The sequence below is a fragment of the Hylobates moloch genome, unplaced genomic scaffold, assembly GCF_009828535.3.
Source record: "Hylobates moloch isolate HMO894 unplaced genomic scaffold, HMol_V3 SCAFFOLD_2, whole genome shotgun sequence".
Classification (NCBI taxonomy): Eukaryota; Metazoa; Chordata; class Mammalia; order Primates; family Hylobatidae; genus Hylobates; species Hylobates moloch.
In genome coordinates this window covers 19,475,093-19,488,749 of record NW_026652277.1, presented here as the reverse complement: position 1 = coordinate 19,488,749, position 13,657 = coordinate 19,475,093, and the positions used below count along the sequence as shown (strand labels likewise).

At 37.6% G+C, this 13,657-nt stretch overlaps 1 non-coding gene across 1 annotated transcript; it reads left to right on the top strand.

Annotated features, from left to right (window-relative positions):
* Positions 1-11,732: 11,732 nt before the first annotated feature.
* Positions 11,733-11,836, top strand: LOC116477472 (U6 spliceosomal RNA). The gene has a single exon (XR_004250466.1). It is a non-coding gene; the product is annotated as a U6 spliceosomal RNA (small nuclear RNA).
* The last annotated feature ends 1,821 nt before the right edge of the window (positions 11,837-13,657 follow it).

Here is a 13,657-nt window from a genome sequence, read left to right as displayed (position 1 = left end):
ACGAAAGTAAAACTCTTGCTTATAATTGTTTCTGACAAATGCCCCCACACTCACCTGCCATATGGCTTTTAGTACTGGGAACGTGCCAAGTTACCTTGTAAGTGCATCTTTCTGGAATCCTTCAGGCAGGTCAAATAAGGACAGATATTCAGGAATGACTCTTTGAAATGGCTCCAGCTCTGTTTGCTAATTCCAATAGCTATGAAGGTGCACCAGGAATGCAGACTGTTATTTTTCATGGTTGCCACTGAGCTGAAGTGCAAGACATAAAACTAGAGCATGATAAAATTCCACAAAACTCCGCGATTTTTGTTGAGTATCTATTTTTTCTTGAATAAACACTTTCCGGGTTGCTTCGAGCATTTGGTTAATTTCTAGAATCCTGAAAAAGATGATTCTGTTACCTTTGCCGGTTGCTTTTCTAGAGGAGAAAATTTTTGAGAACCTTATTCTAACATTTTTACTGATGTCACTCCTGCACCTTTTTAAATAGTCTGAAAACTTTAGAGATTAAGGACATTTATTAAAAAATAAATTTGAAATAATTAAAGTATAACAGGAAGAAGATATAGTATGTGAAGTTATAATATCTAGTTTAACTTTAACATTGAAGTAAGTTAACTCTTTGAAAATATGTGGGGATAGAATAGCATCACATGTGTATATTCTTTTGATTTAAGAATATTTGTTAAGAGATTTAAAAAATACACTAGTTCCCCCCTACCTTTTTATGTATTTTGGTTTGAAAATGTTAACATATGTCATAATAGAAAATATTTATATCTTTAAACTCATTAACCTACACTGTCTGCTCCTACACAATGCAGCACTGCAAACTACTGCTCAGCATCCCTTTGCATAATTTTTAACTAAATAAGTATTAACTTTTAATCTGTAGGATAAAAATGAGTTACATCAGGCCAGGCACAGTGACTCATGCCTGTGATCCCATCACTTTGGGAGGCAGGTGGGAGGATCACTGAGTCCAAGAGGTCTAGACCAGCCTGAGCAACATGGCAAGACCCCGCCTCTATAAAAGTAAAAAAATTAGCCAGGCTAATTCTCTGTGTGGTGGCACATACTTTAAGTTCAGCTTCAGCCTGGGAGGCTGAGGCTGCAATGAGCCATGATTTTGCCACTGCATTCCGGCCTGAGTGGCAGAGTGAGATCCTGTCTCAAAAAAAAAAAAAAAAAAAAAAAGAAAAGAAAAGAAAAGAGTTGCATAGATGAAATCTTCTGAGTTATTAGAAATCTTAGCAAATAGTTCAAATAAATATATTGATTTATTTTCTCACTTGACTTCTTACCAATGTATTCTTGTAAAAAATTAAAATCTTTTATTAATCAGTCCAGTCTCAACAAGTAAACAGATGTAGAGCATGTTATCATATTTTGAACATTTCTTAAAAGAGGCAGATTCACCTTAAACACATTTCTTTATACACAGATGTTCACTAAAATGACTCATTAAAGTGATTTATTGTAATAGCTCTTTTATCACTAATGGATGTTGACGTCAGCCCATTATTTTGTGCTTCTCCATACTCTTTCTGGTTGGATTTTAGCATGTTTTTGAAGTGATCCTAAGATCTTAAATGGGCTACAGATGTTTCAAGTTCTCTAACACCCTTTTATTGTGGTAAAATATGCATAAGATAAAATTTAGCATCCTAACAATTTTTAAGTGTAGAATTTAAGTGGCATTAAGAACTTTTGCATTGGGCCAGGTGTAGTGGCTCACACCTGTAATCCCAGCAATTTGGAAGGCCAAGATGGGCAGATCATTTGAGGTCAGGAGTTCGAGACCAGCCTGGCCAACACGGTAAGACCGTGTCCCTACTAAAAATACAAAAATTGGCCAGTTGTGCTGGTGTGCACCTGTAGTCGCAGCTACTCAGGAGGCTGAGGCAAGAGAAAAGCTTGAGCCTGGGAGGTGGAGGTTGCAGTGAGCCAAGATCATGCCACTGCATTGCAGCCTGAGTGAAAGAGCAAGACTCCATCTCAGAAAAAAAGGACTTTCTTATCGTTGTGCAACCAACATCATTCTTTGTCTTCAAAACCTTTTCATTATCCCAAAGTGAAATTCTGTGTTCATTACACAATAATTTCCCATTCCACATTCCCCCATCCCTTAATAACCACTATTTTACTTTTCATCTTTATGAATTTGACTAGTCTAGGTACCTTATATAAACTGAATCATATAATATTTGTTCTTTGGGGTCTGGCTTATTTCACTTAGTATAATGTCCTCAACGCTCACCCATGTTGTGCCATGTATCAAATTTCATTCCTTTTTAAGACTGAATAATATTTCATTGTACATACATAACACATTTTGTTTATCCATTCACCCACTGACAGACATTTGTCTAACCTCCTTTCTTGATATGATTTTAACAAAAACAATGGCATATAATTAGTTCATACGTTCAATCCAAAACTAAGTTGGAAAAGAAAATTATGCTAGCAAGTGAAGAAGAAAACACATTCTGTATAAATCCCTTAGGCCACATTCATATTTCAAGATACCATATCTACATGACTAGAATGCAGATACATTTGACTTTTTTATCCATTTACCTGCATATGAACCATTCAGTACTGACTGCTGGCTGAAAATTAACTTTTACTTGTTCTTTTATTTCATGTTAATAAACTTGGTGTAAAAATCTCTATTCTCAATATTAAGATTTGTAAAACATATACACCAAAAGTCTTAAATACTACTTAATAATATATTCTTTATAGCAATGGTTTTGCAATATACCAATTTTAATTTTTTAAAAGACTAATTAGTCCTGTTTGTTTGCTTTATAGTCTCGTTACTCCGGTTTCATTCTTACTCTCACCTACTCTTCTATTGTCACTTGCTTCAGAATTTTCCTGGCAATCTGGTTTTTCCCCTAAAGCTCTCCTTTGCATCCTCAAATATTACTACTTTGTTTCTTAAGATATTGCACTTCCATTTCTATTTTATTTTTATTTTATCCTCAACGAAGACAATACCATAGAATTAATTTGCTAGAAACATATTACTGCAAAGAAGGAAATTTAATATCAATGTGATTGCAGATATGAATGATTTAAATGTGAGAAATGTTACTGGATTATCACAACGTATCCACTTTTATTAAGGAATAAAGGCTAAATCTCACACGGGACGTGGATAATTAAAATCAACATATACAAGAGTCAAGATTGCTCATGTAATGTGATGTGAAAGCTTCAGAAGGCAAGAAAAGGGTGTGGTGAAAACTCTTTCTGCTGTGTATGCAGTCACTTGAAACTTGATAGCTTCAGCAAGTTCCTGCACAGTCACATCAACAGGCTAATATCAACCCAGTCATCTCAGGGATTCTTCACTGTGCCTCTTTTTTGGCCAAGATGAAAACATAAACCCCATTTTTTTTTTTTTTTTTTGAGGCAGGGTCTCGCTCTGTCGCCCAGCCTGGAAAGCAGTGGCGTGATCTTGGTTCACTGCAGCCTTGACCTTCTGGGCTCAAGCAATCCTCCCACCTCAGCCCCCTAAGTAGCTGGTACCGCAGGCACACACCACTACACCCAGCTAATTTTTGTATTTTTTGTAGAGACAGGGTTTCACTATGTTGCCCAGGCTCATAAACCCAGAATTTTATAGGAAATTGTATTTACTTCACATGTGATGCTTAGCAGATCTGAATGTATAGTTCTAAATTTAAAAACAATATAATGTTCCTTCTTGTTCTGATAAATAATTAATTTAATGTATTAAATAATTAGATAAACAGTGTTATACTAGGAGAGAATTCGTAGACAAATATTTGGGAGATAAGTTTAGAATAAGCTAATAAACAACCCCTCATTTTAACGGAACAAGTTGAAAATACCTTTCAGATTGAGTTGATGCAGATGGCACAGGCAAGTCAGGCAGAAGACTTCTTTTCACAGTGTATTAAACCAGATAGAACTAACTAGCATCTTTCAAAAGAGAAATATACAAAATCTTGGCTCAGAAGGCCTTATGCTCCAAAGGTCCACGTCTGTCATTTTTAATTTTTAACCTGCAACCTATATTCCCATTAGCAAATATGTTGTGATAAATGTCATGAAGTATGCCATCACCAAAGTAAGTTGCCAGGACAGTATAAAATATGTTTTGGGTTCATAATAGTACTGAAATTGTACTTACAGCAGAAAAAAAATGGACAAAAATAAAACATAGAACCATTAGTTATATACATGGTTATATACGTATAACCATATAACATATAACATACATACGTAATAATATCCTACAAGTTAACTACAAACAAAAAAGGATGGGAGATATTTCAGAGAAATACATATGATAATATTACATTGATCTAATAATAATATGATGAAAAGCCATGAGAGCAAAAAAGTAATACGTAACTTTCAAGTAATATGTTATTGTACACTTTGCACTTTCCTATAGCTTTGTATTGAGTTTGTCAGGGCCAAGTACTTCAGAAGTCACAGAATTTGGCCACCAATGCATTTTTCCAGTAGAAGATAAGTATTATTTAATCATGACTAATTCACCGAAATATGTATGCACTACTTATTGAAATCCTGCAAAAGATGAAGGTACAGTGAAACTCAGGTATTCTCTGATCTACTTAAAATGACAGACAAATCACAGTGTAATTTGTGTATTAAAAGGCAAATGAAAGCTTTAGAATCTCTTAAGAGCATCCAAAAAATTTTCATGAATGCTAATGTGCTATTGTTAATGAATGCCTTTTGCACATAACTGGAAAAGTCTGTTAGTTTATTTTAATACTTGGAGGATTCCATTTATTATTAAAGAATTCAATACTCCCATTTTTTTCTAGCTCTACAGAATGTGGTGTGACATATTTTACTACCTGTGTGTGTTCTCTCCTTCTGGTTTAATTTTAGTTGTCCTGATTAAATCATCCATCATTTTTAGGATGATTTTTCTCCTTATTGGTTTTTGGGACTGCCTCACTAGCTTTAGCTATTTGCAAGTTTCTTTTTCTGATATGTCACTTTGAAAATAGTTCAGTGACTTTCTTACTTAAAATTTTTCTAATAGCATTTTAGTTTCAGTTCATTTTTCCATTTATTATTCTTTATGCTTTTCCTGTCCTTTCATTAGTCAACATGACTTAGGTTTTGAAATTTTGAATTTCCATCTCGATTTGGGGGCTTCCATAAAATAAACAGAGCCCCCAAATAAAAAACGTTATCTCTATATTTTCATTATACAACTTGTAAGTATTCCATAACCTCTAAATCCTGTGGTAATGACAGGGAAGAGCTTTTTAATATATTGGATTATGATCATGTTAGTTACTTACTTTATTTTAGGGACTGGAGAGTTGATATGGTTTGGCTCTGTGTCCCCACTCAAATCTCATCTCTAACTGTAACCCCCACGTGTCAGTGTCAGAGGAGGGCCCTGGTGGGAGGTGATTGGTTCATGGGGTCAGATTTCCTCCTTGCTGTTCTTGTGATAGTGAGTGAGTTCTCATGAGATCTCAAGGTTTAAAAGTGTGGCACTTCCCCCTTCACTCTCTCTTTCCTGATGCCATGTAAAACATGCTTCCTCTTTGTCTTCTGCCATGATTGTAAGTTTCCTAAAATCTTTCCAGCCATGCAGAACTGTGAATCAATTAAACCCCTTTTCTTCCTAAATCAACCAGTCTCAGGTTGTTCTTTAACAGCAGTATGAAAATGGACTACTACAAGAGTGTTTTGTATTAATCCCCAAAGACCATTCAAACTTTCTATTTTGTGTAGAAGGGAAAGCAAACAGATATATTGCTTAGGACCTGAGAATTCACTTTTAAACTTACTTGATGAAGGCCAACCAAGATCAAAGTCTAGACAAGAAATGCTTGCACTACAGTACGGAGTGCATACACTATCCTTGGTAGTATCTGAACATGAAGATAGAGGATGTGTAAGAGGAGTAGCAGCAAAGAACTCCATGCTTGAGTGGGAGGAAGTTCATTGAAAGATAAAAATCAAGAGGTAACATTTAAAAGACTCTGAAGATCTGTGAGAAGCTATAACAACTGAGCATACTCTGGATAGCTATATATATTAGCAAAAGATGGATCAGAGATAACTGACATGTAGTTCTGGAGACAGCACCAAAGAATGATTCCAGATACAGGACAGGGAGAGATACAGACATAATATGATCAGAGGATAGACACAGAGTTACAACCACACAATGATCCCTCTGTTGGTTTCAAGTGATACCCAAGAGTCCTCACATCATTAACTAACCTCAAGACTTGTGTAGCCAATTTTATAAACTCTAAAATTAGATCCAAGATTAATAATGGCCACTTGACTCGGTATCTGCATTTTTATTTGATGGACATTGGTATCTGAATTTTATTTATTTATTTTTGAGATAGGGTCTCACTCTGTCACCCTGGCTGGATTATAATGGCACTATCATGGCTCACTGAAACCTTGACCTCCCAGGCTCAAGCGATCTTCCCACCTTAGCCTCCCAAGTAGTTGGGGCCACAAGTGTGTGCCACCATGCCTGGCTAATTTTTATTTATCTTTATTTTTTGTACAGGCAGGATTTCACTATGTTGTCCAGGCTAGTCTTGAACTCCTGGGCTCAAGTGATCCTCTTCCCTCAGCCTCCCAAAGTGCTGAGATTATAGGTATAAGCCACCATGCCTGGCCCTGAGGTTTTTACATAAATGTGATTCTCAACAGGATGAACTTGCCATTATTTCCTGCAAATCTGAGGCTATTTTAGGAAAAAGACTCTGATCATCTGAGTGTTCTTCCTGCCCACTGCACAAATGAAAAACATCCACTGGGACCACAGCATTACAGTAGAGGAAGAGTTTAACTGATGTGAGGCTGGCCCCTGAGGGAGAACTGGAGTTATCACTCAAATCAGTCTCCCCAAAGGCTCAGAGGTTAGAGTTTTTATGGATAATTTGGTGGGTAGGGGGCTAGGGAATAGGTGCTGCTGATTGGTTGGGGATGGATTCATAGGGGTGTGGAAAACAGTCCTTGTGCACTGAGTCTGCCTCTGGGTGGGACCACAGGATCAGTCGAGTCATGAGTCAGGAGTCCTGGTGGGGTCCGTCTGAAAGATATCTCTGAAAACCAATCTTAGGTTCTACAATAGTGATGTTCTCTATATGAGCAACTGGGAAACTCACAAATCCTGTGACCTCTGGCCACAGAAGCCCTGAGCAATAAAAGATTATAGAAACTATGCCTATCTTATCATAATTCAGGTACCTCTCATAATCCTATTCTTGTGGCCTTTTATTAGTCTTCCAAAGGTGGTTTTGGGCCCCTGAACAAGGAGGGGATTAGTTTTAGGGAGGGACCATCATCATCTTTGCTTTCAAGTTAAACTATAAACTTGATTCCTCCCAAAGTTAGCTTGGCCCATGCCCAGGAATGACCAAGGACAGCCTGGGGGTCAGAAGCAAGATGGAGTCAACCATGTCAGATTTCTCTTACTGTCGTAATTTTGCAAAGGTAGTTTCAAGGATATGTAGATAGAAAAAGAAATGATGTTATAGTTTTGCTTTTGGGAAACAAAAGAAGTCTATTTTTAAAAATATAAACTACAAAATAAAATCTCAGTTAACGGGAATATTAAAAAGATAGTTATTCCTTTTTGTTTGTTTTGTTTTGAGGCCATGTCTTACTCTGCAGACCAGGCTGGAGTGTAGTGGCACAATCATAGCTCACTGTACCTTTGACCTCCTGGACTCAAGCGATTCTCCCTCCTCAGTCTCCCAAGTAGCTGGACTATGGGTATGGACCAACACACCTGGCTAATACACACACACACACACACACACACACACACACACATATATATATATTTTTTTTTTGGGAAAGTTGGGAGTCTCACCCAACTATCATGGTTCACTGCAACCTTGACCTCCCAGGCTCAAGTGATCTTCCCACCTTAGCCTCCCAAGTAGTTGGAACCACAAGTGTGTGCCACCATAACTGGCTAATTTTTATTTATCTTTATTTTTTGTAGAGACAAGATATCACTATGTTGCCCAGGCTGGTCTTGAACTCCTGGACTCAAGTGACCCTCCTTCCCTGGCCTCCCAAAGTGCTAGGATTACAGGCATAAGCCACCATGCCCTGCCAAAAAAGATAGTTATTCTTTATGGGGCTGTGGTGTAGCTGCTATACCCTGGAAGTGGGGTGTATGAGAAAGGAATTAGATTTTTATGCTTATTAAAAGAGAACACTAAATAGCACACAAAGTATCAATCATGTATAATGGCTGATCAGTGCTGTTACACAATTGCTTGCAGGAGTCAGCATTTAAGTAGCTTTGAATGGCTTAGTATCAAATTGGGGATACGACTAATTTAGTGACTCTTGTAAGGACTGCCATTGTGGGCAGTTCCATTCGTTGTCAATCATTATTTTAAAAAGAAGCCTCACGGACCAGGTGCAGTGGCTCACCCCTGTAATCCCAGCACTTTGGGAGGCTGAGGCAGGTGGATCGCCTGAGGTCAGGAGTTCAAGACCAGATTGGCAAACATAGTGAAATCCTGTCTCTACTAAAAATACAAAAAATTAGCTGGGCGTGGCGGTGGGGGGGCCCTGTAATCCCAGCTACCGGGAGGCTGAGGCAGTAGAATTGCTTGAACCCAGGAGGTGGAGGTTGCAGTGAGCTGAGATTGTGCCATTGCACTCCAGCCTGGGCAATAAGAGCGAAATTCCGTCAAAACAAAACAAAACAAAAAAACCTTACAAAATACACAATAGAGATCCTCTGGTATTACATTGAAATGTACTATAAGGGAGCTTTATAGAGCAAACCTTAGATAAATCTGACATCAGCCCCTAAAGCAACGCTGCTTGGAGGTCCCTCCTTCCACCGCCTCTACCAGTATCACCAGATAGTCTTGTTTCAGATGCAGACTTCTGAACCACACCCGGCCTGGTGATTCTGATTCAGGGAGGCCTGGTGATTCTGATTCAGGGAGGCGTCTGACTCTGGGTGGAACGTGGGAAAGTACTTTTTTAACAAGCTTTTTAGGTGATTAAATGATGCAAGTCACCCTAACACCACACATCCAAAACAACCCTAGGTTAAAGACATCACAATAAATTTCCATTATTCACGTGTATATGAATGAATTTTTTATACTCTCTTGAATGTTAATGACGAATGAGGATAACCTTAAAAGAAAATGTACCTCTATAAAATAATAATGCACAATATTTATTATTTTTATTTTTTGTAGAGCTGGGTTTGCCCAGGCTGGCCTTGAAGTCCTGGCCTCAAGTTTTCTTTCTACCTCAACCTCTCCAGTAGCTAGGATTATAGGAGCAAACCACTGTGCCTAGCTAATGAATTTTTTTTTGTTGTTACACTTCTCTAGTGTCTACATTTTTTGTTTTGTTTTGTTTTGCTTTGTTTTGTTTTGTTTTGAGACGGAGTCTCGCTCTGTTGCCCAGGCTGAAGTGCAATGGTGTGATCTCAGCTTACTGCAACCTCCGCTTCCTGGGTTCAAGCCACTTTCCTGCCTCAGTCTCCCGAGTAGCTGGGACTACAGGCATGCACCATCACACTTGGCTAATTTTTTGTATTTTTAGTAGTGACAGGGTTTCACCATGTTGGCCAAGCTTGTCTTGAACTCCTGACCTCAGGTGATCTGCTGGCCTCGGCCTCCCAAAGTGCTGGGATTACAGGCATGAGCCACTGTGCCCGGCAGCAGTGTCTATATTTCTGAAGTGTGTTTTATTTGGATTAGAAAGTAAGAAGCATACATTAAAAATTAAATATGAAGCACATCCCTCTAAGATGAAATCCGTTTATATAATAAGTTGTTACTCAGAATTTAGGAAGGACAGTAACAGGTAAGTTGAAGACCAGCCCATCTTATTAAATGGCTCCTCCTTGATTATGTTTATATGTTACCAGTCAAAGCTTAAATCCTTTTGATTCTAAAATAATAGTTTCTCCTATAGGGTTTTTTAGAGGTATTTAGGGAAACTTTCTTCTTCCTTGCTTCATTTATCAGAATAAGTAAAACATACCTATAGAAGGTGGTGCATTATTCATATTGTCATTATTTTAAACACAGATATAATTGGTATCTTGGAAAACTAGCCCTTTAATTACACATAAAATCTCTCTTTGCTTATATATACATATAATGACATCTATTATTTGATTATTTATTTTAGCTTTAAACAACTGTTTAAATTATTGAAAGCAATGAAAAAACACATTACTCATGGCTTTATCTGAGAAAATAGTACAGACTATAAGAAATAAATACTTTGTGTTTTCAGGGTTCAGTTACCCAAATACTAATTTTTAGCTTTGTGATGTATGCTTTTGGTTATGTAAAATATTTTATAGGAATTAATTCATATGTATCATTTAAATAGCAGTAAATTTATCTTGTTTTTATATAAATTATACTATCTAAAACTTGTGTTAGAATATTTACATTATTATTATTATTATTATTATTATTATTATTATTTGAGATGGAGTCTTGCTCTGTTGCCCAGGCTGGAGTGCAGTGGTACAATCTCAGCTCACTGCAACCTCCACCTCCCGGGTTCAAGCAATTCTACCTCAGCCTCCTGAGTAGCTGGGATTACAGCTGCGTGCCACCATGCCTGGCTAATTTTTTTTTTTGAGTAGAGACGGGGTTTCACCATGCTGGCTAAGCTGGTCTCGAACTCCTGACCTCATGATCCACCTGCCTCAGCCTCCCAAAGTGCTGGGATTACAGGAGTGAGCCACCATGCCCGGCCTATTTATTTATTTTTTTAAGGCAGCGTCTCATTCTGTCACCCAGGCTGGAGTGCAGTGCCATGATCTTGGCTCATTGCAACTTCCACCTCTTGGGCTCCAGTGATCCCCCCACCTCAGCCTCCCTAGTAGCCTAGACTACAGGTGCACACCACACACCTGGCTAATTTTTGTATTTTTTTTAAGTAGAGACAGGGTTTCACCATGTTGCCAAAGCTGGAGAATATTTAGATTGACGAGGGTCTGATACTTTTTCTTCCAAATGAATCAAAATTGTTGTTCAATAGAAAGTGATACTGTCATATAGACAGTTTGGAATGTAAAACTTATTAAAAAGTTACAGACCTTGAGAATATCTTATATTTGAAATATTTTTTTAATTTGGGGATTCCGTTAGGTCAACCTCTAGTTTTGTGATATTCTACAGTTGGAATGAGTCCTGATCCTCATAACAGAGCTGTGTTCTGCGTAAGTAGAGAGTTCATCCAAATTATGATCAAGCTTGACAGAACTCTTCTCAAATCAGATTGTGAAGTGGCCATGATGACACTTGAATAAAACAGTGGAGTTACAGTAAAGGGAACAATATCCTTTTTATTGCCTTTTCTTCACAGCTCAGAATAGAGACCAGTCTGGCTAATTTGGGAACGGTGACAAAATTAGTAATGGTTTGTAAATGCATAATTAGATGATTTTCAAAATTTTAACTTTTCATACTTTAAATGTGAGGTAAAATCAACAGTGAAAATGAAATGCCTATCTAGAAAAAATAGCTCCATTTAGCTCATTATTCAATTCTGCCCTTCTCTTTCTCATTCTTCTTCTTTTAATGCCTGTATTTGCCTCTTCTTGTCTATGAAGGTATTTTGGAGTATAAAAGGGTTATTGTCATAAAGAAGCTATAATGTATAACGTTGGCTAGTTTCTTCAAGGGTGTTTTTAAGAATAAAATAAAACCTTCGTGCTTGCTTCATTAATATATATACTAAAATTGGAACAGCACAGAGACCAACATGGTCCATGTGCAAGGGTGGTTCACACATTTGTGAATCATTCCATATTTTTCAATCTTTGTGTTGGAAGAGATGAGAGTACGGAGGGAGGATGGAAAAGGGGATTAAAGGCTACTTCATCTCTATCACTAATTTACTTCTTATATTAATGAAAGTTCATCTTCACGTATGAATCTAAGTGTTACTTGTATCTTTCTCTCTACTGATTTTTGTGTTTAAATATTTTTTAAAATATTGCAGCAGTCATTTCATTTCCAGGTTCTTATTTCTTCCAATTTTATTAATTTATTTATCTATTTAGAGACAGGGTCTCAGTCTGTTGCCCAGGCTGGAGTGCACTGGCCCAATTACAACTCACCACAGCCTTGGCCTCCCAGGCTCAAGTGATCATCCCACCTCAGCCTCCTGCGAAGCTGAACCACAGACGTGTGCCACCACACACAGCTAATTTTTGTATTTTTTGTAGAGACAGGGTTTCACCACGTTGCCTAGGCTGGTCTCAAACTCCTGGGCTCAAGTAAGTCTGCCTGCCTCATCCTCCCAAAGTGCTGGGATTACAGGTGTGAGCCACTGCTCCAAGCCATTTCCAGTTTTTTAATCTAAAGAAAATTAATCAGAAGTGTATGCTAAGATTTATGCATAAGGATATTCACTTCAGCACTATTTATAATAGAAAAAAATGGAAACAAGCTAAAAATTGAACAACACAGAAATGGTTAAGATAATTATAGCAAAGTTATGTGATTATTATACATTTATTTGGAAATCTTACTTTCAGTTTGTTTCCTATTGCTGCTGTAATATATTACCATGTCTGGCATGGTGGCTCACACCTGTATTCCTAGTTCTTTGGGAGGCCAAGGCAGAAGGATTGCTTGAAGCTGGAGAATTGGAGTCCGGCCTGAGTAACATAGCAAAAACCTATCTCTATAATAATAATAATAATAATAATAATAATAATAATACAAATAAAAAGCTGGCTGGGCATGGTGGCATGAGCCTGTAGTCCTAGCTACTTGAAAGCCTAAGGTAGGAAGATCGCTTGAGCCCAGGAGTTCGAGACTGCAGTGAGCTATGAGTGCTACTGCACTCCAACCTGCAGGACAGAGTGAGACCCTGTCTCTAAAATAAATAAATAAACACAAACTTTGTGTCTTAAAACAACATGAATTTATTACCTTACTAGTCTGGTGGGAGGTCAGAAGTCCAAAATGGGTCTCCAGGGAAAAAGCAAGATATTGGCAGGGCTGCGTTTCTTCTCTGGGGGAATACATTTCCTTACTTTTCTCAGCTTCTGGAGGCTTCCTGCATCCATTGGCTCATGGCCTGAACCTTGCATAGCTCCAGTATTTTGCTCTCATCATTATACTTTCTTCTACTGACTCTGATTCTCCTCCCTTTCTCTTGTGATTATATCACACCCATCCAAATAATCCAGAATCATCCATCTCAAGATTCTTAAATTAATGTCCACAAAGTCCCTTCTACCATGTAAAGTAAGATATTCACAGGTTCTGGGAATAAAGATGTGGTCAACAAACCAGTGGGAAATTAGGATATCTCTTCAACTTTTATAACATTTATATACACATATATAAACTATTATGTACATATTTGGATGGAATTGACTACAAAGCAAATTAGCCCTTCTCAAAAGTTGTTTTCTTATTAACTATTATTTTTAAGTTGTGTAAAGTATAAGCCTCTGTTTGAAGTGCATCCTTTAGTGTGTAACATGAATTCTTGACCCAGTTACCAGGTGACTTCAGTCTCACATGTACGTATCATGCAGGCTGGGAGTTTTCCATTCATTTTGTTGGACAACACCCAGATACCTACTTTTAGAAATTAAGCAAGCACGGAAATGAATCAT